Here is a 21,666-nt window from a genome sequence, read left to right on the forward strand (position 1 = left end):
TGAGTAACTACTGTAGTTTGAGTAACTGGCCCCCAGATGGGCCCAGTGTAGGCACAGGAAATTTATAAAGGAGAGGGCGGGGGGGGGGGGGTGGCGGAGAGATTCACTATTGTGTTGCTGTCCTTGAAGACAGAACAAGGGGTGTGGAGCCAAGAAATTTAAGTTACCTCTGCAAGCTGGAAAAAGCAAAGAAATGAGTCAACTCTGGAACACCCAGAAGGAATATGGCCCTGCTGCCACCTTGACTTCAGCCCAGTGGAAGACATTTTGGACTTCAGACCTCTAGAACTGTAAGAAAATACATTTTTGCTATTTTAAACCACTGATTTGTTATAGCAATAGTAAGAAATTAATATATTTATGAAGTAAAATTTAAAAATCCATTCAACTGTAAAGGGGGAATTTGTATCTGAAGTCTGCAAAGTTTAGAGACCATACCATTATGTTTCACAACACACTTGTCACAATTATATGCAAATGTCTATCCAGATTTATACCCAAGGCACTTGTGTTTCAACAACACTTTTTATTTAAGGCTAAAGGATAGTTTTTAGACTTAAGGGAAAACAAATGATAGCATATGCTCTCCTGGGAAAGATTGAAGTCAGGAGGAGATGGGAACGACAGAGGATGAGATGGCTGGATGGCATCACCAACTCAATGTACATGAGTTTGAGTAAACTCCGGGAGTTGGTGATGGACAGGGAGACCTGGTGTGCTGCAGTGCATGGGGTTGCAATTGAGCGACTGAACTGAACTGATGATAGCATCAGTTAAGAGAGACATATTTAAAATACTAACGCATACTCAGCACTGCTAAAGCAGATAGGTTGCCAGTTAATTATGATAACTTGACTTTTTGATGAGTAAAATCTCACATTCTGTGGAAATGGAGTTTGGGTATGTGTGTGCAGTTAGCTGGAAGGATAGTAGGAAGCAAAATAACCCATTTTAAGAATGCTATCTAAAACTTCAAGGGAAGTCTGTGTTCTATTCCCCCACTTCAAATAAAAACAAAAGGGGGGAGTGGGAGATGCGAAGGTTTTGAGGGGAGGGAGGTCACCCAGCAGTCATAGATTATAAACTCTGGAAGTGAAGTTGATAAGGTATGGGCAGGAGAGTGTCTTTTAGAAACCTGACAAATAAGGCACAATCCTACAAATGAACCATAAACCCATAGAAAAATTCAGGTTTTTAACCAATTTTTCTCTGACCTAAGAAACTGTGAGACAAAAAAAGTTCTATAAGGCAGAAGCCTGCCTTGGAGAGAAGCCAGGGTCAGTCAACTGTAGCAAAGCTTATTGTTGTTTTCATAAGGTAGATGGATGTGGATCCACCAGTGAATGAGGAAGGCATAGTCAAAGGTGGTGTTTCAGTTTGGAAGAAAAGCATCTCCAATGCTCCCTTACTGTGAAGTTAAGAGAAATAAGATAACAGAATTTACTAAGGTCTCAGAGGTTGGACTGCCATTTCTGAAGTCTGCTACCTTGATGCAATTTTAGAAAACTATGCAGATTTGGGGGTAGAACAGCCCAACTCCTGATTCAGCAGTTCTCTTTACTCAGCAAATAGAAGGCTGTGTAAAGGCCCCCGGATGTAAGTCTCAGAGCTGTGTGATGAGCCAAGCACAACAGCAAATAGGTCCTGAAGCCATTTGCATCTGAGGAGGAACTCGTGAGTAGGATGCAAAGAGAGTCCGGATTTAGAGTGACTAAACAACAACAACCCTTAGACAAGCAGTACTTCATGTCAGTTTTCCAATGAATCCCAAAAGCTAGAAAACTCCTTTCTAGATGGATAGGATGAGGGTATCCTGATGCCTTCGAAGAGCTATGTTAATTTTCTCTCAATTGCTTTCAACATACCAGTTAGACTTTGCAGCAGTGACCAAGGTTTTCTATCTTGTACTTCCATGACTACCTACATGGCCTTGCTTTTACAAATTGTGTAGGAGAAGAGCATGCTCTATGTCACTCTTCTCTTTCTACCTCCCCACCCACATTATTAAAGCTACTCAACTTAGACCCCAGAGGCATAGTTTGTAAACGTCATTGTTTCACAGACCCCTTAAAAATCTAATAAAAGACATGTAACCCTCCCACTCTACCCAAAGAGGAGACTGTCTATACACACATAATTATACACCACATGCCACATATATTTGCAGGAGTTCATGAACTCCTGAAAGCCCATTTATGGAAGCCCACGTAAAAAAGCCCTCACCCTACAGGATTTTCTTCACTCTGTTTTAGAGTTGCCAAGAGCTTTGAAAAGAGAGAGAGGAGTGCAATGATGCATGTGCCTTTTCAGATAGCTTGGATAGTTCCATGAGCTGTTGAAGAGTCAAAAAGCAAATAAACGTCAACAGTTCTGAATCCCAACATTGTTTAATGACAACCTTCCCATGTTTGCCAACTTGCTGCTTAACAACAATCCTGTTGACACTGTGGAAAAGGCTTTCCAGGTCCTCCCAGGTAAATAAGACACTCCTACCAATCACCTGGCCACCCAACTGAACTCTAATACACACAGAATTCATGACGATGAGTCACTCTCTTTGCCAAATGTACGTTGACATAGCATAGATTTTGCCTCTTCGTAAGAGCTTTTCATATACTAATCCCAGCAAAGATTATTATAAGAAGGCATCAATTCTAAGCAAAACTGTATGACTGAAGTGAAAGGTGTTGTTTTCATATTTGTGAGAAGTGTAAATGTCTAACTTTTCTGAAGCATTCCATTCCCATTGCTCTCAGGCCTTAGCATATGACTGGATGGGTGGAAGGATTTTTTTTTTTTTAACTTATTTCATTTGTTGCTGAAGTTTAAGTCTCACCAATTTACGTGCAACTTAGTATGTTACTGGGAACAGGGAAGCAAAATTGAAAATTAGAACATTCATCAATTCTTTAGAAACAAATGAGATAAGTGGTAGATTTCCTGAGGTAGAAAAACATGAAGAGTCAAGGGAAGCACAACTTTTGATGTTGAAAAGACAATTGTGGAGTGGACAGCAGATAAACAGCATTTTCCCCTGCTGGCTCCACTGTAGAAGTAACTTGATCACTCTGTACAACCTGGCAAGAAGCTTCAGGCAGGAGCAAAGAACTATCCCAGGCAAGTAGGGGGTGGGGTGTGGAAGTTGTTAGATTGGCTTACCAAACCCTTCCCTAACAGCCAAGAAGGAAGTGGATTACCTATGGCTATGACTAAGGAACTTATGGCCAACAAGACCAGTTGCCTGCACAGAATTCTGCCAAGTTCAGTAGCTTCAGCTTTCGTGATGGTTTTACACAAGTTTGGAAAACAGGTGGGAATATATGGGGGGGAAAGTCCAGGAGGTAGATTTCATTTTAAACAGTAAATGAAGATAAGCAAGATTTCCCCAGTGCAGGAAAAGGATAAATTAGGAGTTGGGGATTAACATAAATACACTAACATATGTAAAATAATCAACAAGGACCTACTGTATAGCACAGGAAACTCTACTCAATAATCTGTAACAACCTATATGGGAAATGAATTGGAAAAAAAATAGATACATGAGTATGTATAAGTGACTCACTTTGCTATACACTTGAAACGTGACACTGTTAATCAACTATACTCTAGTATAAAATAAACATTAAAAAGTTTTCCCCAAATCCAAAGTGATTAAATTATTAGAAACTACCTTAAATGCTAGAGGTCATATTGGAGGTAGACCGATTAACAAGGGCAGGGTTCCTGGTATAAGAGGAACCCTATCTGGAATTGTTGTAGGCCAAGTTCAGGGACCCTGGAAATAGAGAATTGGATGCAAGAGGTACTACAGTGGAAAACCAGTTATAGATTAATAACAACTGAAGACCCACAAATTAGAAGGTATCAAATTTAGCCAGGTGTTAGCATGATTGAGAATGAATTTTAGTGCTTTAACTTCTTGGGTTAGGAGTCCTATTTTTTAAAAAAGCACATTCTAATTGCTCAACTATGCAGAAAACCAAAACAATAGCATTAGTGAAGGGGGTTTTACCATTACAAATGTCAAGAAGGGATGATCTACACAGTTCCTGTTACTTGAATAGAATGTTCTTAGAAATGTCATTCAGTGATTTGCCCATAGTGTGAATGATTTAAAATGAAGACTTCTAATTATTTCTAGCTATAAATTGAGAACATATTTTAAGTTAGGCAGCATTATTGGACTCTAATATTCATATGAACTTTATCTAAGAAGCTGAAGGTCTAAAAACCTGTAGTAAAAAAGGACACCTTGACTTTATTAGTGTTTCAAAACTCCAGTAGAACCTTCTCCAAAGAGTTATAATATCACACAAAAGTAGGGGAAAGACTTCTAAGAAGTCTTCTGGAGCTTATGAAGGAGCTTCATTTACTGGAATTTATTTTATTTTTATTACTGAATTAGGAAACTGTGACCTTTCTAGGTGTAGTCAGAAAGTCTTTTTTTTTTTTTTTTTTTTTTAAACTATTATGATTATTCACTACAATAAGGTCTCTATTTGCTACAATAAGGTCTCTGTTCTATTATACTGAAATATTTATTTAAAATGTGTAGCAATGAAATTTCTTCACTATTGTATATTTTTGTTCTTAATACAGAGTGATTTGTTGTTGTAGTTCAGTCACTAAGTTAATGTCTGACTCTGCAACCCTGTGGACTGCAGCATACCAGGCTTCCATGTCCTTCCCTTTCTCCTGGACTTTGCTTAAACTCATGTCCATCGAGTCGGTGATGCCATCCAACCATCTCATTCTCTGCCACCCCCTTCTCTTGCCCTCAATCTTTCCCAGCATCAGAGTCTTTTTCGGTGAATTGGCTCTTCGCATCAGGTGGCCAAAATATTGGAGCTGCAGCATCAGTCCTTCCAATGAACATTTGGAGTTGATTTCCTTTAGCATTGACTGGTTTCATGTCCGTGCAGTTCTAGGGACTCTCAGGAGTCTTCTCTAGCATGTCTAGAGCCCCATGAACAGTGATTAAGATGTACTTTAAAAAAATATGGATCTAAACTCAAGCTAAAGAACCATAAAATTCATTTTAAATCCTGATAATACAGTTATAATTTGGTGCTTTTTTTTTTTCTAGTTTTTGTAGTTTCAATTGTTGGTTATCTACAGTTTTTTTTGTTAACCTTGGCTCAAGACACAAATTATCTACTTGGCCACCTAATGTGGTGATGGCAAGGCCACAAGAGAATTTACTGGGGCCCGAAAGTTAAACATCTTTCAAATGACTCCAAAGAGAATGTCTGAAAGATGTGAACTCTGTCCTTTTTATTTATATAATTTTCTTTGTATAATTATTTAAATTTTATGGCTATGTAGATATTTCAATAATAAAAATAAACTAGATTAAAAGTAAGCCAGTGGTGATACATGAAAGACATAAAGAAAGAAATGTCTAAAGTAGTTTGGACTCCTCTGAAGATGAATACATTAAAGAAGCAAGTGCTATACCAGTGTAATTTGTATTACCATTAATCACCAGAGCCCATGGGCTAAAACCTTATCTAGACACTAACTTCATAAAAGAACATGCAGAATATTTAGCAACTATTTTCATTTAAAAAAGCACCACATCCTCTATCACTTTCCTTTTAGTAATATCATGCATAGAATATCCTGTAGAATTTGAAATACAAAGTATAAAGAAGAAGGTGTATTGTGGTGTTAAGGGTGATGACAGTGGCTATTTAATGAGAGGACTTGTTTCTTAGGCATGAAAAGGCAATAGCAACAACCAAGCAAGTGATGAATTCATCCTGCCAGGATTTAGGAATAAACTGATGAAGTTCCAAGCAGAGTGACTCTGCATATCACTCCCATCTCTGAGAAACTGCCATAGGAAAGTTTCTCAATTACGTTTCCAGTTGAATTATCAGAAAGTGTTAATCAGAGCAGTAACTTACCCTTCAGAGAACTTCCATATTACTCATGGTATTTAGACCATTCTAATTCCAAACAATGAAGAGAAACCAGGAAAGAAGCAGAGTTCACTCTTCAGTCACTGGTTCTTGGAACTTACTTGAGCCAACCTACACATGCCAACACCTTTTTTTGTTGTTAATTTGCATTACTCTCTTGATCTTAAACAGATGGAGTCTTTAAAAATTAACACAAATATTTGGGATTTTGGTCTAATTTGGTTATTGAAATGATCAATTCCCAGACTGTGTGTTGTGTATACATTCTAGTCCTATATATATTATAGGCTCCTTTGGATCTTCTGCTCACAAGCCCATGGGAGCTGCAGCGCCTATTCTCCTCTACCATCATGATCCTTGAGGGCAAATGGTTTAATTGCATGTATTTCAATTGTATAAATAAAATGAAAGAAATGGGCAAAGCCACTCATGATTGAAAGGGCAAACTTAAAAAAAGTCTCAGTAATGTTTAGGGCTACTCTCTAGTTTTAGTGTGTGGGTTCCTCATTGAAGTGACTTTTTTGCGGAGCGTGGGCTCTAGGCCACTCTGGCTTCAGTAATTGTGGCTAATGAGCTCAGTAATTGCAACTCTTGGGCTGTAGAGCACAGGCCTAATAGTTGTGGTGCATGGGCTTTTTTGTTCTGCAGCATGTAGGATCTTCCTGTACCAGGGACTGAACCCATGTCTCCTGCATTGGCAGGAGAATTCTTTGCCACTGAGCCACCAGGGAAGGCTGATGGCTCTCATTACTTTCTATAGTACCTACTTCCATTTGACAGCAAATATATAACCTGTTCATTTCAAATGGTTGTATGATCATTCAGTCATTTCAGGGGTATGCTCAGTCAAGTTGAGGGTTTTGTCCCTTTTCTTCTATCCAGGGTCACAACTATATCCTGAGCTTATGTGATCATGGCATGGAGTGGGAGTTGAGGGGGCTGGAGATTGTCTGGTCCTTGGTCAACATCCATCTTCCTCAACTGCTCATCGAGGCAGGTAGGCTTGACCCCTCTAGTTGTGAACTGTCATCCTTGATTTCTACTGCGCCCACAAATGTCTATGTTTGTCCAAGGTCTCTGGCTTGGATTGTCTAGATTCTTCTAGGTTCATTTGGTTCTGTTTATTACATCCCCACAACCTACTGTCTGCCTATATAGGTCCTCTTTGAGAAACTTACAGACCAAGCACAGATTCTCTTCACTCTCAGAGCTCCCGAACCTTTCTGGGGGGTCCTATTCTCCCCTTATCCCTGGATAGAGGGGATTGGGGGAGGAAATGAGAGAGAGTCTCTTCTCAGAGACCCACCCCAGTAGCTAACTGTAATGCTCTCTTTGATATAATTCTTCCCCACCCCCGTTCTTTTGGAAAACTGACTCTGATATTATCATACCTTCTTTCTGACTCTGCTATTGCTGACGTAAAATATAAGATATGAGTCCTTCAGCCTCTTGGGCTTTCACTGCTCCAAAAGAGTTTTCTTGCTCTAAACAGCTTTGGGTTTCAAGAGTCCATTTTGCAAATCAAGATCCAAGAATTTCACTCTTTTTTTCTTTGCATTCGGCACTCTCTCCACAGGAGTAATAAGGAAGTCTTATTTTAGATGGAAGACTTAAGAGTTTGACAACAGGGAAGAAGAAGGGGCTAAGCAGAGGAATGTGAGGCTTAGAGAGGTGAAGTAACTTGCCTGAGAGAAGGCAATGGCACCCTACTCCAGTACTCTTGCCTGGAAAATCCCATGGATGGAGGAGCCTGGTAGACTCCAGTCCATGGGGTCACTAAGAGTCGGACACGACTGAGCGACTTCCCTTTCACTTTTCACTTTCATGCATTGGACAAGGAAATGGCAACCCACTCCAGTGTTCTTGCCTGGAGAATCCCAGGGACAGAGAAGCCTGGTGGGCTGCCATCTATGGGGTCGCACAGAGTTGGACACGACTGAAGTGACTTAGCAGCAGTAGCAGCAATGTTCAGGTATTAATAACTTTAATGCATTAACTATTATAATTCCATTAACCTATGTATTATATATATATTCTTTGCAGCCAAAGATGGAGAAGCTCTATACAGTCAACAAAAACAAGTTTGGGAGCTGACTGTGGCTCAGATCATGAACTCCTTATTGCCAAATTCAGACTCAAATTGAAGAAAGTAGGGAAAACTACTAGACCATTCAGGTATGACCTAAATCAAATCCCTTATGGTTATACAGTGGAAGTGAGAAATAGATTTAAGGGACTAGATCTGATAGACAGAGTGCCTGATGAACTATGGACGGAGGTTTGTGACATTGTACAGGAGACAGGGATCAAGACCATCCCCATGGAAAAGAAATGCAAAAAAGCAAAATGGCTGTCTGAGGAGGCCTTACAAATAGCTGTGAAAAGAAGTGAGAAGCAAAGGAGAAAAGGAACAATATTCCCATTTGAATGCAGAGTTCCAAAGAATAGAAAGGAGAGATAAGAAAGCCTTCCATGGCCATCAGTGCAAAGAAATAGAGGAAAACAACAGAATGGGAAAGACTAGAGATCTCTTCAAGAAACTCAGAGACACCAAGGGAAGATTTCATGCAAAGATGGGCTTGATAAAGGACAGAAATGGTATGGACCTAACAGAAGCAGAAGATATTAAGAAGAGGTGGCAAGAATACACAGAAGAACTGTACAAAAAAGATCTTCACAACCAAGATAATCACGATGGTGTGATCACTGACCTAGAGCCAGACATCCTGGAATGTGAAGTCAAGTGGGCTTTAGGAAGCATCACTACGAACAAAGCTAATGAAGGTGACGGAATTCCAGTGGACCTATTTCAAATCCTGAAAGATGATGCTGCGAAAGTGCTGCACTCAATATGCCAGCAAATTTGGAAAACTCAGCAGTGGCCACAGGACTGGGAAAGGTCAGTTTTCATTCCAATCCCAAAGAAAGGCAATGCCAAAGAATGCTACTGCACAATTGCACTCATCTCACACGCTAGTAAAGTAATGCTCAAAATTTTCCAAGCCAGGCTTCAGCAGTACATGAACCATAAACTTCCAGATGTTCAAGCTGGTTTTAGAAAAGGCAGAGAAACCAGAGATCAAAATGCCAACATCCACTGGATCATCAGAAAAGGAAGAGAGTTCCAGAAAAACATCTATTTCTGCTTTCTTGACTATGCCAAAGCCTTTGACTGTGTGGATCACAATAAACTATGGAAAATTCTTCAAGAGATGGGAATACCAGACCACCTGACCTGCCTCTTGAGAAACTATATGCAGGTCAGGAAGAAACAGTTAGAACTGGACATGGAACAACAGACTGGTTCCAAATTGTAAAAGGAGTACGTCAAAGCTGTATATGGTCACCCTACTTATTTAACTTATATGCAGAGTACATCATGAGAAATGCTGGGCTGGAAGAAGCACAGGCTGAAATCAAGATTGCTGGGAGAAATATCAACAACCTCAGATATGCAGATGACACCATCCTTATGGCAGAAAGTGAAGAGGATTGAAAAGCCTCTTGATGAAAGTGAAAAAGGAGAGTGAAAAAGTTGGCTTAAAGCTCAACATTCAGAAAACGAAGATCATGGCATCTGGTCCCATCACTTCATGGGAAATAGATGGGGAAACAGTGTCAGACTTTATTTTTTGGGGCTCCAAAATCACTGCAGATGGTGACTGCAGCCATGAAATTAAAAGATGCTTACTCCTTGGAAGGAAAGTTATGACCAACCTAGACAGTATATTAAAAAGCAGAGATATACTTTGCCAACAAAGGTCTGTCTAGTCAAGGCTATGGTTTTTCCAGTAGTCATGTATGGATGTGAGAGTTGGACTGTGAAGAAAGCCGAGCACTGAAGAATTGATGCTTTTGAACCGTGGTGTTGGAGAAGACTCTTGAGAGTCCCTTGGACTGCAAGGAGAGCCAACCAGTCCATTCTAAAGGAGATCAGTCCTGGGTGTTCATTGGAAGGACTGATGCTGAAGCTGAAACTCCAATACTTTGGCCACCTCATATGAAGAGCTGACTCATTGGAAAAAACCCTGATGTTGGGAGGGATTGGGGGCAGGAGGAGAAGGGGACAACAGAGGATGAGATGGCTGGATGGCATCACTGACTCTATGGACACAAGTTTGGGTGAACTCCAGGAGTTGGTGATGGACAGGGAGGCCTGGTGTGCTGCGAATCATGGGGACACAAAGAGTCGGACACGACTGAACAACTGAACTGAACCTATGTATAGTATCTTTTAAAAATTGAAGTATATTTGATTTACAGTGCTGTGTTAATTTCTGGTGTACAGAAAAGTGATTCATATTCTTTAACATGACAGTTCATGTTTTCTTTTCCATTGTTTCATAATTATTTTTCATTATATTCTTTTTCATATTATTTTCATATTCTTTTCCATCATAGCTTAATACAAGATATTAGTTCCCTGTGCTATACAGTGGGATTTTGTTGTTTGTTTTATATTTGTAGTTTGTGCCTGCTAATCCCAAATTCTTAATTTATGCCCCCATTTCTCTTTGGTAACTATAAGCTTGTTTTCTATGTCTGTGAGTCTATATCTACTTTGCAAATAAGTTCATTTATATCATATTTTAGATTTCATGTGTGATAGCATGTATTTGTCATCCTCTGACTTCACTTCATATGATAATAATACAGTATGATAATGATATCAGATCAGATCAGATCAGTCGCTCAGTCATGTCTGACTCTTTGCGACCCCATGAATCGCAGCACACCAGGTCTCCCTGTCCATCACCAACTCCCGGAGTTCACTGAGACTCATGTCCATCGAGTCAGTGATGCCACCCAGCCATCTCATCCTCTGTCGTCCCCTTCTCCTCCTGCCCCCAATCCCTCCCAGCATCAGAGTCTTTTTCAATGAGTCAACTCTTCGCATGAGGTGGCCAAAGTACTGGAGTTTCAGCTTTAGCCTCATTCCTTCCAAAGAAATCCCAGGGCTGATCTCCTTCAGAATGGACTGGTTGGATCTCCTTGCAGTCCAAGGAACTCTCAAGAGTCTTCTCCAACACCACAGTTCAAAAGCATCAATTCTTCGGTGCTCAGCCTTCTTCACAGTCCAACTTTCACAACCATACATGACCATAGGAAAAACCATAGCCTTGACTAGATGAACCTTTGTTGGCAAAGTAATGTCTCTGCTTTTGAATATGCTATCTAGGTTGGTCATAACTTTCCTTCCAAGGAGTAAACGTCTTTTAATTTCATGGCTGCAGTCACCATCTGCAGTGATTTTTGAGCCCAGAAAAATAAAGCCTGACACCTTTCCACTGTTTCCCCATCTATTTCCCATGAAGTGGTGGGACCGGATGCCATGGTCTTCGTTTTCTGAATGTTGAGCTTTAAGCCAACTTTTTCACTCTCCTCTTTCACTTTCATCAAGAGGCTTTTTAGTTCCTCTTCACTTTCTGCCATAAGGGTGGTGTCATCTGCATATGTGAGGTTATTGAAATTTCTCCCGGAAATCTTGATTCCAGCTTGTGTTTCTTCCAGTCCAACATTTCTCATGATGTACTCTGCATAAAAGTGAAATAAGTAGGGTGACAATATACAGCCTTGACGAACTCCTTTTCCTATTTGGAAACCAGTCTGTTGTTCCATGTCCAGTTCTAACTGTTGCTTCCTGACCTGCATACAGATTTCTCAAGAGGCAGGTCAGATGGTCTGGTATTCCCATCTCTTGAAGAATTTTCTACAGTTTATTGTGATCCACACAGTCAAAGGCTTTGGCATAGTCAATAAAGCAGAAATAGATGTTTTTCTGGAACTCTCTTGCTTTTTCTATGATCACAAAAATTAAATATTACAAATTCACAACACAATGTGAATTCCAGAGTTGTATGGAGTGCTATAATTGTTCAACCACAAACACTTGTCCATGAAGAAAACAGTTTGTTGAAAGGAGAAAAGAGAACTTGTATTTCATCTCTAAGAAATTTACACAAATATCTTAAACATCACTTTTGTCAGAAGACAATAATATAATTAAGGGCACATATCTTATTAAAAGTCAAAATATCTACTTTATACTTATTTACAAAAATCCTTTGGCATACTCAAGATGAAAGAGACTAGTAGCCTGAGTTGAGTATTCACTTATTCTTTCCATCAATGCTCAGTAAACAAAGAGAAAAGCAGTAGAAGGGGGGAGAGTCCCCTTTTCCTTTCAGACTTCAACCTGTAAATCTAAGACAAGCCGCCTAAAAGTTTTAGGTACCCACTTGCCTAGACAAATATTTATACAAACACACTGGTGTATGTGGGGTGTGTGTGTGTGCTTATGCTGTTGGCTGAGTTAGGGATGTTATTGTGGGGAGGTAGAGAGTGGAACCGATACTTACATAAGCTAGGGGGAGAGAGGGAGAGATGAGAGAGGTGAAGTCACTTGCTTATGGAGATGGGATCTGGACCTGGGTTTGTGCATTACCTTAAGTTCCATGCTCTTTCATTATACCGCACTGCCTCCCCGACAACAACCCTATAAAATAACCTCCTCAACAACTGAAAAGATCTTAAGTGGTGGTTTTCTCAGAGTGTGGAAAGTCTAAATCTCTCCACGGATTATCAATAATTAAATGCCCTTTCAGAGCAAGTGAAGTGTGTTAGTCATTCAGTCGTGTCCAACTCTTTGCAACCCCATGGACTGTAGCCCACTAGGCTCCCCTGTCCATGGAATTCTTCAGGCAAGAATACTGAAGTGAGTTGTCATTTCTTTCGCCAGGATATCTCTCTGACCTAGGGATTGAATCTGGATCTCCTGCCTTATCCCTGGAAAAGGGATAGGCTACCCACTCCAATATTCTAGGGTCTCCCTGGTAGCTCAGATGGGGAAGATTCCACCTGCAGTGCAGGAGACCTGGGTTCAATCCCTGGGTTGGGAAGATCCCCTGGAGGAAGAGAAGGGCTACCCACTCCAGTATTCTTGCCTGGAAAATCCTCATGGACAGAGGAGCCTAGCAGGCTACAGTCCATGGGGTCGCACAGACTCTGACATGACTGAGCGACTCAGCACAGCACAGCAGCACTCCTGCCTTGTAGGCAGATTCTTTGCCATCTGAGCGCCCAGGGAAGCCCTATAAGCTAGGAGCATTTGGTCAATTCCTTTGAAATAAGGCCATCTTGATATGTTCATTAGTTCATTCATTGCTTCATTTTTATATATCTTTAGTCTTTATTTCCTTTAAAATATTTACTGAGAATCAATTATATTCCAAGCATTGCTCTTATAATTATTTTTCCTTTCAAGTAACTAGCAAACTAGAAAATAAGTTAGTGTAATTCTACAGAGAAAATAACTCATGTACACCTGTGTCTGCTTTACTAATATCAAAATGATAACCTATTTTTAAAGAGAACTGAAACAAACGCCACCTAAATTAGATATTCACCTGGGGGTCTATGAGTCTTAAATAATTCAGTCAGTGATTAAATTATAGCAAATTGAAGAAACAAGTATCTAGGCAGTGGTGGTTGGTAGGGGAGAGAACTGTGAAAGGATATAAAATGAATAGGGTAATTTATCTACCTTTACACTGAAACTGTATTGAAAAGCAAACTTGTCTTCTTACACACCCTTCCTTTCCTCCACAAAATAAGACGGGGTCTTTAAAGAAGTTATGAATCTCTGTTGCTATCCAAATTGGGAGTTCAAATTTGAAATATCCATGTCAGCAGCTGACAATACTTCCAAAGGAAATTTTGATGTATTTTCTCTTGTGTAGTCAGTTCCTTTTAATAAACCAGAATTACGCTTGAGGTGTAAGTACATAACAACCAAAAAACCCACAACCCTGATAGAAAAAATAAATCTTTTCTCCAGAGATGACTGACCGTTCCTTTGTGAGAAGTGGACTGCAGACTGCTACCCTTGAATTTTGCTCTGGGGGACATGGGCACCTTCCTACCTACATCCCAGCCCAGTATTACTATAGTATCCCAGGCATCAGTGGAGGTGTGCCATCGTTTTACATTTAAATGGAATGGATTTGAACCCTATCCTGCAAGTGATAGAAGCCCCACATTGCTCATAGTTTTTCCAAAAATTCTGGCAGGGGAAAAAAAGAAGGGTAAGGATGGTGTATGCTTTTCTTGGTCAACTCAGGCTCTCAACCACTTTTCAGTTTGTGATGGACTGTGAAGTTTTCCCCAAGAACGGTGTCTGTATGGTACCACATCACCCCTGAGGCAGAATACAGTGCTTTCTCCTTGATTTATCTCCTAAAATATCACACTAGTTAGTGTGAGTGTGTAGAACATCTTAGTGAAGGTTTGGGGATAACAAGGGAATTTAGTTAGCATTATAGTGCCTCTTCTGACTTCCCTGGTAGCTCAGATGGTAAAGAGTCTGCCTGCAATGTGGGAGACCTAGGTTCAATCCCTGGGTCAGGAAGATGTCCTGGAGAAGAAAATGGCAACCCACTCCAGTATTCTTGTCTGGAGAATACCATGGACAGAGGAACTTGGCAGGCTACAGTCCATGGGGTTGCAAAGAGTCAGAAACGACTGAGCAACTTCACTTTCACTTTCATAGTGCCTCTTGGGCTTCCCAGGGGGTTCAGTGGTAAAGAATATACTTGCAATGCAGGAGACCTGGATTTGATCCCTGGATTGGGAAGATCCCCTGGAGAAGGAAGTAGCTATAGTTGGGTTTTAAATAACCATTTGCTTTTTCTCCATTATACTTCATGGTCCTTGGTATTATAGATTTCACTTTTTCTGCCACAGGATCACAGGCAAAACCTTCTCCACACTGACGGGTTTGTGGACCATCAGTGGGTTGCCCAACAGTCTCAAGATCCAAATCCTTACTGGTCATGTCAGGACACTCTGATTAGGGAAGGGACAGAAACTTACAATTTCTTGAGTATCTACTGTATGTCCTGCATGGTAGATCTACATTCACAAGGACTGAGCAAGCAGGTCCTAGTGTTCCTGATCTTACAGATAAGGAGGCTGAGATCAGAGAAGGAACGCACATAAAATCACATGGGTATTGGAGGCAGGGCCGGGGACTGTGCCCAGATCTTCTAGCCAGCAAAGCTGTAATATGTGCCCTTTCATCAGATTGTGGTCTTAGGGAAAAAAGATGTTAAACTGTATTTTCCAGTATAGGATGCCCCCACCCCAACTGCTGGGGAACTTTGTTTCTGAGACAGCTTCTCAGCTTCTCTTAGCAAGTGATAAGGTTTCACTATAAACTGCCTGGAGCAAAGAGCCTCAGGAGTCCAAAAGAACCCTTTCCCATGCCAAGAAGAGGGAGATTCAGCTGTTAATGTCAGAGATTGATAAGTAACTACTGAGTTGAAAGACAAAAAAAATAAAACTCTAAAGTCAGTTGAGAGATACTAAAGGTAATGGCAAATTGCATATTTGAAATAAAAATTTTGGATTGATGATAGGTTTAGAAGAGGTAAGAGGATTAGCTGGAGACAAAGGGTGGTAAATGTGTAGGCATATGCGCTTATATACAAGTGGATACAGACATCCACACTTTTATGGCCTGCCTTTAGAAAACCACTTGACCAAGAATTGAGCTTCCCTGGTGGCTCAGGTGGTGAGCAATCCGGCTGCAATGCAGGAGACCTGGGTTTAATCCCTGGATTGGGAAGATCCCCTGGAGAAGGGGAATGTGGATTCTGGCCTGGAGAATTCCATGGACTATATAGTCCACAGGATCACAAAGAGTCAGACACAACTGAGCAATTTTCACTTTCACTTAACCAAGAATAGAGAAATGTATCATTGCAGCTGCTCTACTCTGTGTGTGTTGTAGTAAAATATATTATAAACATAAAAATGTTTAGAAAGGTTAATGTTAAGTGTCTAATTCAGCATATTCACACTAGTATAACCACTAGCTAGCCAGAATTTTATTATTCCAAACTCCATACCTATTAGACAGTAAGTCCCCATCCCTCCCACCCTTTAACCTTGGTCACTATTCTACTTCTTGTCTCTATGAATTAGAATGTTCTAGGTACCACGTGTAAGTGGAATCAAACAGCATTTGTTCCTTTGTGCTAGGCTTGTCTCCAAGGTTTTCCCTATTTGATTAAGAAGGGTAGCTTTCTGGTACCGTTGACTAGTGGCAACAACTTCTCTGGGGTGAAATACTTGGTTTGATCATGTCCAGGGATACCTATAATAAAGAAACTTTATAAATATGCAGATTAATCAAGCAAGAATAATGTATGTTTTCAAAAACAGTGGCACTTTACCAGATCAGCAAAATTCAAAATTACAAAAGGAGAGCTTTATGTATACATTCTGCATATGTACATGGCAATATTTTGACACTAGGAATGAATATCAAACTTCTGTTTATTTAGGAAAGTTTACCAAGTTCGTACTATATCAAAGATATCAAGAGAATGAGGTAAAGAGTGTTCTCAATAAAAACAATGGGAAAATTGTGTTTTTTATGCTCATTATCAGCCATTATTATAATCATCCCTCCAAAATATATAATAAGATAACTTAAAAGGGTTAAAAACTGGTTTACAAATATTATTTGTAGGAAGAAAGTCATTTCTACTTTAGGGGAAGCACTGCGGTTTCATATAGTGGAGAGTATATTAAGAACAATATAACTCTGGCACAATATAATTCTGGCAAAATAATGCTTAGAAATTGAAAGGCATCTTATAATCTATACATGAAGTTGGGTAAATTGAATAAAATACAAAGTGTCTTCATTTTTTTCCTGAGCTTGTTTGTCTTTCTTTCAAGGGAAGTTTTGTTTGATTTGTGTGTCTATATGTGTGTGCACAGATGGAGAAGCTCTATACAGTCAGAAAAAACAAGACCAGGAGCTGACTATGGCTAAGATCATGAACTCCTTATTGCCAAATTCAGACTCAAATTGAAAAAAGTAGGGAAAACCACTAGACCATTCAGGTATGACCTAAATCAAATCCCTTTTGATTATACAGTGGAAGTGAGAAATAGATTTAAGGGACTATTTCTGATAGACAGAGTGCCTGATGAACTATGGACGGAGGTTTGTGACACTGTACAGGAGACAGGGATCAAGACTATCCCCATGGAAAAGAAATGCAAAATGGCAAAATGGCTGTCTGAAGAGGCCTTACAAATAGCTGTGAAAAGAAGAGAAGTGAAAAGCAAAGGAGAAAAGGAAAGATATAAGCATCTGAATGCCGAGTTCCAAAGAATAGCAAAAAGAGATAAGAAAGCCTTCCTCAGCGATCAATGCAAAGAAATAGAGGAAAACAACAGAATGGGAAAGACTAGAGATCTCTTCAAGAAAATTAGAGATACCAAGGGGACATTTCATGCAAAGATGGGCTCGATAAAGGACAGAAATGGTATGGACCTAACAGAAGTAGAGGATATGAAGAAGAGGTGGCAGGAATACACAGAAGAACTGTACAAAAAATATCTTAATGACCAAGATAATCACGATGGTGTGATCACTCATCTAGAGCCAGACATTCTGGAATACAAAGTCAAACAGGCCTTAGGAAGCATCACTACGAACAAAGCTAGTGGAGGTGATGGAATTCCAGTTGAGCTATTCCAAATCCTGAAAGATGATGCTGTGAAAGTGCTGCACTCAATATGCCAGCAAATTTGGAAAATTCAGCAGTGGCCACAGGACTGGAAAAGGTCCGTTTTCATTCCAACCCCAAAGAAAGGCAATGACAAAGAATGCTCAAACTACTGCACAATTACACTCATTTCACACACTAGTAAAGTAATGCTCAAAATTCTCCAAGCCAGGCTTCAGCAATACGTGAACCGTGAACTTCTGATGTTCAAGCTCGTTTTAAAAAAGGCAGAGGAAAAAAATAAATAAATAAAAAAAGCAGAGGAACCAGAGATCAAATTGCCAACCTCCACTGGATCATCGAAAAAGCAAGAGAGTTCCAGAAAAATATCTATTTCTGCTTTCTTGACTATGCCAAAGCCTTTGACTGTGTGGATCACAATAAACTATGGAAAATTCTTCAAGAGATGGGAATACCAGACCACCTGACCTGCCTCTTGAGAAACCTATATGCAGGTCAGGAAGAAACAGTTAGAACTGGACATGGAACAACAGACTGGTTCCAAATAGGAAAAGGAGTTCGTCAAGGCTGTATATTGTCACCCTGCTTATTTAACTTATATGCAGAGTACATCATGAGAAATGCTGGGCTGGAAGAAGCACAAGCTGGAATCAAGATTGCCAGGAGAAATATCAATAACCTCACATATGCAGATGACACCACCCTTATGGCAGAAAGTGAAGAGGAACTAAAAAGCCTCTTGATGAAAGTGAAAGTGGAGAGTGAAAAAGTTGGCTTAAAGCTCAACATTCAGAAAACGAAGATCATGACATCTGGTCCCATCACTTCATGGGAAATAGATGAGGAAACAGTGGAAACAGTTTCAGACTTTATTTTTCTGGGCTGCAAAATCACTGCAGATGGTAACTGCAGCCATGAAATTAAAAGACGCTTACTCCTTGGAAGAAAAGTTATGACCAACCTAGACACAATATTGAAAAGCAGAGACATTACTTTGCCAACAAAGGTCTGTCTGGTCAAGGCTATGGTTTTTCCAGTGGTCATGTATGGATTTGAGAGTTGGACTGTGAAGAAAGCTGAGCACTGAAGAACTGATGCTTTTGAACTGTGGTGTTGGAGAAGACTCGTGAGAGTCCCTTGGACTGCAAGGAGATCCAACCATTCCATTCTGAAGGAGATCGGCCCTGGGATTTCTTTGGAAGGAATGAGGCTAAAGCTGAAACCCCAGTACTTTGCCACCTCATGCGAAGAGTTGACTCATTGGAAAAGACCCTGATGCTGGGAGGGATTGGGGGCAGGAGGAGAAGGGGATGACAGAGGATGAGATGGCTGGATGGCATCACCGACTCAATGGACGTGAGTCTCAGTGAACTCCGGGAGTTGGTGATGGACAGGGAGGCCTGGCATGCTGTGATTCATGGGGTTGCAAATAGTCAGACATGACTGAGTGACTGAACTAATGAACTAATGTGTGTGCTTTAGTTTTAAGAACTTGTTTGACTCTTCCAGTTTCTAGTGCTGATAATCATATAAGCTTAGAATTTAAATGGTGCAGAACTCTGACCTTCATTTTTTATTCTCTCTTCGGACCATCACTGGGGAGTGTGGAATTTGAAGCAGAAAGAAGGTCTGAAATTGGTGATGCATAACTCGAGCCTTTCTCTATGCAAGACTCCGTAACATATCTGTGTTTGAATCATGCCTCTCCCGCTTATCTAGCTTTGTGATCCAGCAGGTTACTAAACCTCCCAGTGCCTCAGTTGCCTCAAATGGTGAACAATTATACACTCATAGTGTTATGAGTGTTAAGGGAGTTTAATGTAAAGCACCTTGGCTTTCCAGGTGGCTCAATGGCAAAGAATCAATGTAGGAGACACACGTTCATCCCTGAGTTGGGAAGATCCCTTGGAGAAGGAAATGGTAACCAACTCCACTATTCTTGCCCAGAGAATTCCATGGATGGAGGAGCCTGGTGAGCTAAAGCCCATGGGGTCATAAAGAGTCATACACGACTGAAGTGACTGACCATGCACTAAGCACCTACATTAATGCCTGGTACATACTAACTACTATCCACTGTTAACTGTTAACCCTTGAGCCTCACTTCCTTGATGTTCTCTCTAGACTCATGTGTTTTCTTCAACTTTCTTAAACTACCCTCTTGGTTTATCACACTCCTATCCAAGCTTTCAGCAAAACCTGTCCATTCAACCTTCAAGATACATACAGATTTGACCATTTCTCATGATCTCCATTGCATTTGAAAAAATGTAATAGGTGGTCAGTCATATGCAGCTCTTTGCAACCTCATGAACTGTAGCCCACCAGGCTCCACTGTCCTTAGAATTCTCCAAGCAAGAATACTGGAGTGGGTACCATTCCCTTCTCCAGGGGATCTTCCTGACCCAGGGATCAGATCTGGATCTCCCACATTGCAGGCAGATTCTTTATCATTTGAGTCCCCAGGGAAGCCTATGGCTCAAACTGTCAATTCTTCCTTGACCAACTGGAGAAACTTTCCACTGATTTCTCAGTTTCCTTCCTCCTTTCTTCTGATATTTTATCTAGAGTAGTTCCTTTAAGTTGTGGCCTGTTATGTTACTCCTTTGCTGAAGGCCCTTCAATTACTTCCCATCTCATTCAGAAAAACTTTAAGTCCTAGCACAGCTTTTCAGGTGGCATCTTATCTGGCTTGCCTACCCCTTGAATCGCCTCTTCTCTCTCTCCTCTCTGTTCCAACTGCAGATGCCTTCAAATGGCTCATGTAGCATCCTGCTCTTGCTTCTCTTTTTTCACAAATACCAGGATGGCTAGTCTATTCCTTTATTTCTTTCAGGTCTCTTATCAAATAGGCCTTCCTTCCCTGATCACTGTGTGGAAACAGCATCCATTTCCCTCCTCACTGTATACTTTTTCTATTTTACTTTCTTCTTCACACTTCTGCTGTTGTTAAGTCGCTCAGTCATGTCCAACACGTTGCGACCCCATGGACTGCAGCACACAGTGCTGTTCTTCACTATTTCCTGAAGTTTGCTCCAACTCACGCCCACTGAGTCAGTGATGCCATCCAACCATCTCATCCTCTGTCATCCCCTTCTTCTCCTGCCTTCAATCTTTCCCAGCATAGGGTCTTTTTCAGTAAGCTGGCTGTTTGCATCAGGTGTCTAAAGTGTTAGAGCTTCAGCATCAGTCCTTCCAATGAATATTCAGGGCTGATCTCCTTTAGAATTGACTGGTTTGATTTCCTTGCTGTCCAAGGGACTCTCAAGAGTCTTCTCCAGCACCACAGTTCAAAGACATCAATTCTTCAGTCAGCCTTTTTTATTGTCCAGCTTTCACATCCATACATGACTACTGGAAGAATCCTAGCTTTGAGTATATTGCCCTTTGTTGGCAAAGAGATGTCTCTGCTTTTTTAATACACTATCTAGGTTTGTCATATCTTTTCTTTTAAGGAGCAAGCATCTTTTAATTTCATGCTTGCAGTCACTATTCTTGTACTTATCACTACCCAGTATATTATCTATTTTCTTTCTCCTAGATATGAGAGATAATTTTCATTCAGGCTGTATCCCAAAGGCCTAGAACAGTATTTGGCACATTCCAGAGGCTCAGTAGACATTGAATAAATGAATAAAATAATGTGTCATTTTCTAAGAGTGATTTTGTTGGTACCCTCATTTGAGTGATTGGACTTCCCACTGCAAATGGATTTGCATTTATTTATCAGTCTGTGAAAGATTGGGTTAAAAAGAGCTTTTATGTTTTTTTTTTATCATAAATTCCTCCCGAGGTTTGGACATGGTTTCTCTTACTCACTTGTTCAGAGCCAATCAATGTCACCCTTTAGTCTGCCAAAGTGGTTGCTGAGTGATGAGGCATTTTATCCCTCTGGGAGCTTAAGGTACTGGCTGTGTGGCATGTACAGTTGCTGCTGGCTATGAGCAAAAATCTAAGATTGATCAAGCCAGAATCTCCTAGTAGGGAGCACAGGCAAGGAATGTTTGGACTCTGGGTCAACTCAGAGGGTCTTTCAAGTCCTCCCTTTAATACTTGTCAGGATTTTAGTGCTCATGAAAGCAGAGCACCCCAGAGAGTTGGCTGTAGTCTAATACACTGCACGATCCCCACAAAGCTTCAACCACAGCTCTGCAGGGAGAACTGAGTCTCTCTGGTGACTAAGCTCATCATAT

General features: G+C 40.5%; 1 protein-coding gene across 14 annotated transcripts in view; it reads right to left on the reverse strand.

Annotated features, from left to right (window-relative positions):
* Positions 1–21,666, reverse strand: part of IKZF2 (IKAROS family zinc finger 2) — a 292,694-nt gene that overhangs the window by 27,210 nt on the left and 243,818 nt on the right. For all 14 annotated transcript variants that reach the window (XM_070771706.1, XM_070771662.1, XM_070771690.1 and 11 more), the window contains one exon: positions 168–288. The gene's annotated coding sequence lies outside the window, so the exon portion shown is untranslated. The remainder of the gene's footprint in view (positions 1–167; positions 289–21,666) is intronic.

This window comes from Bos indicus, chromosome 2 (genome assembly GCF_029378745.1).
Source record: "Bos indicus isolate NIAB-ARS_2022 breed Sahiwal x Tharparkar chromosome 2, NIAB-ARS_B.indTharparkar_mat_pri_1.0, whole genome shotgun sequence".
Lineage (NCBI taxonomy): Eukaryota > Metazoa > Chordata > Mammalia > Artiodactyla > Bovidae > Bos > Bos indicus.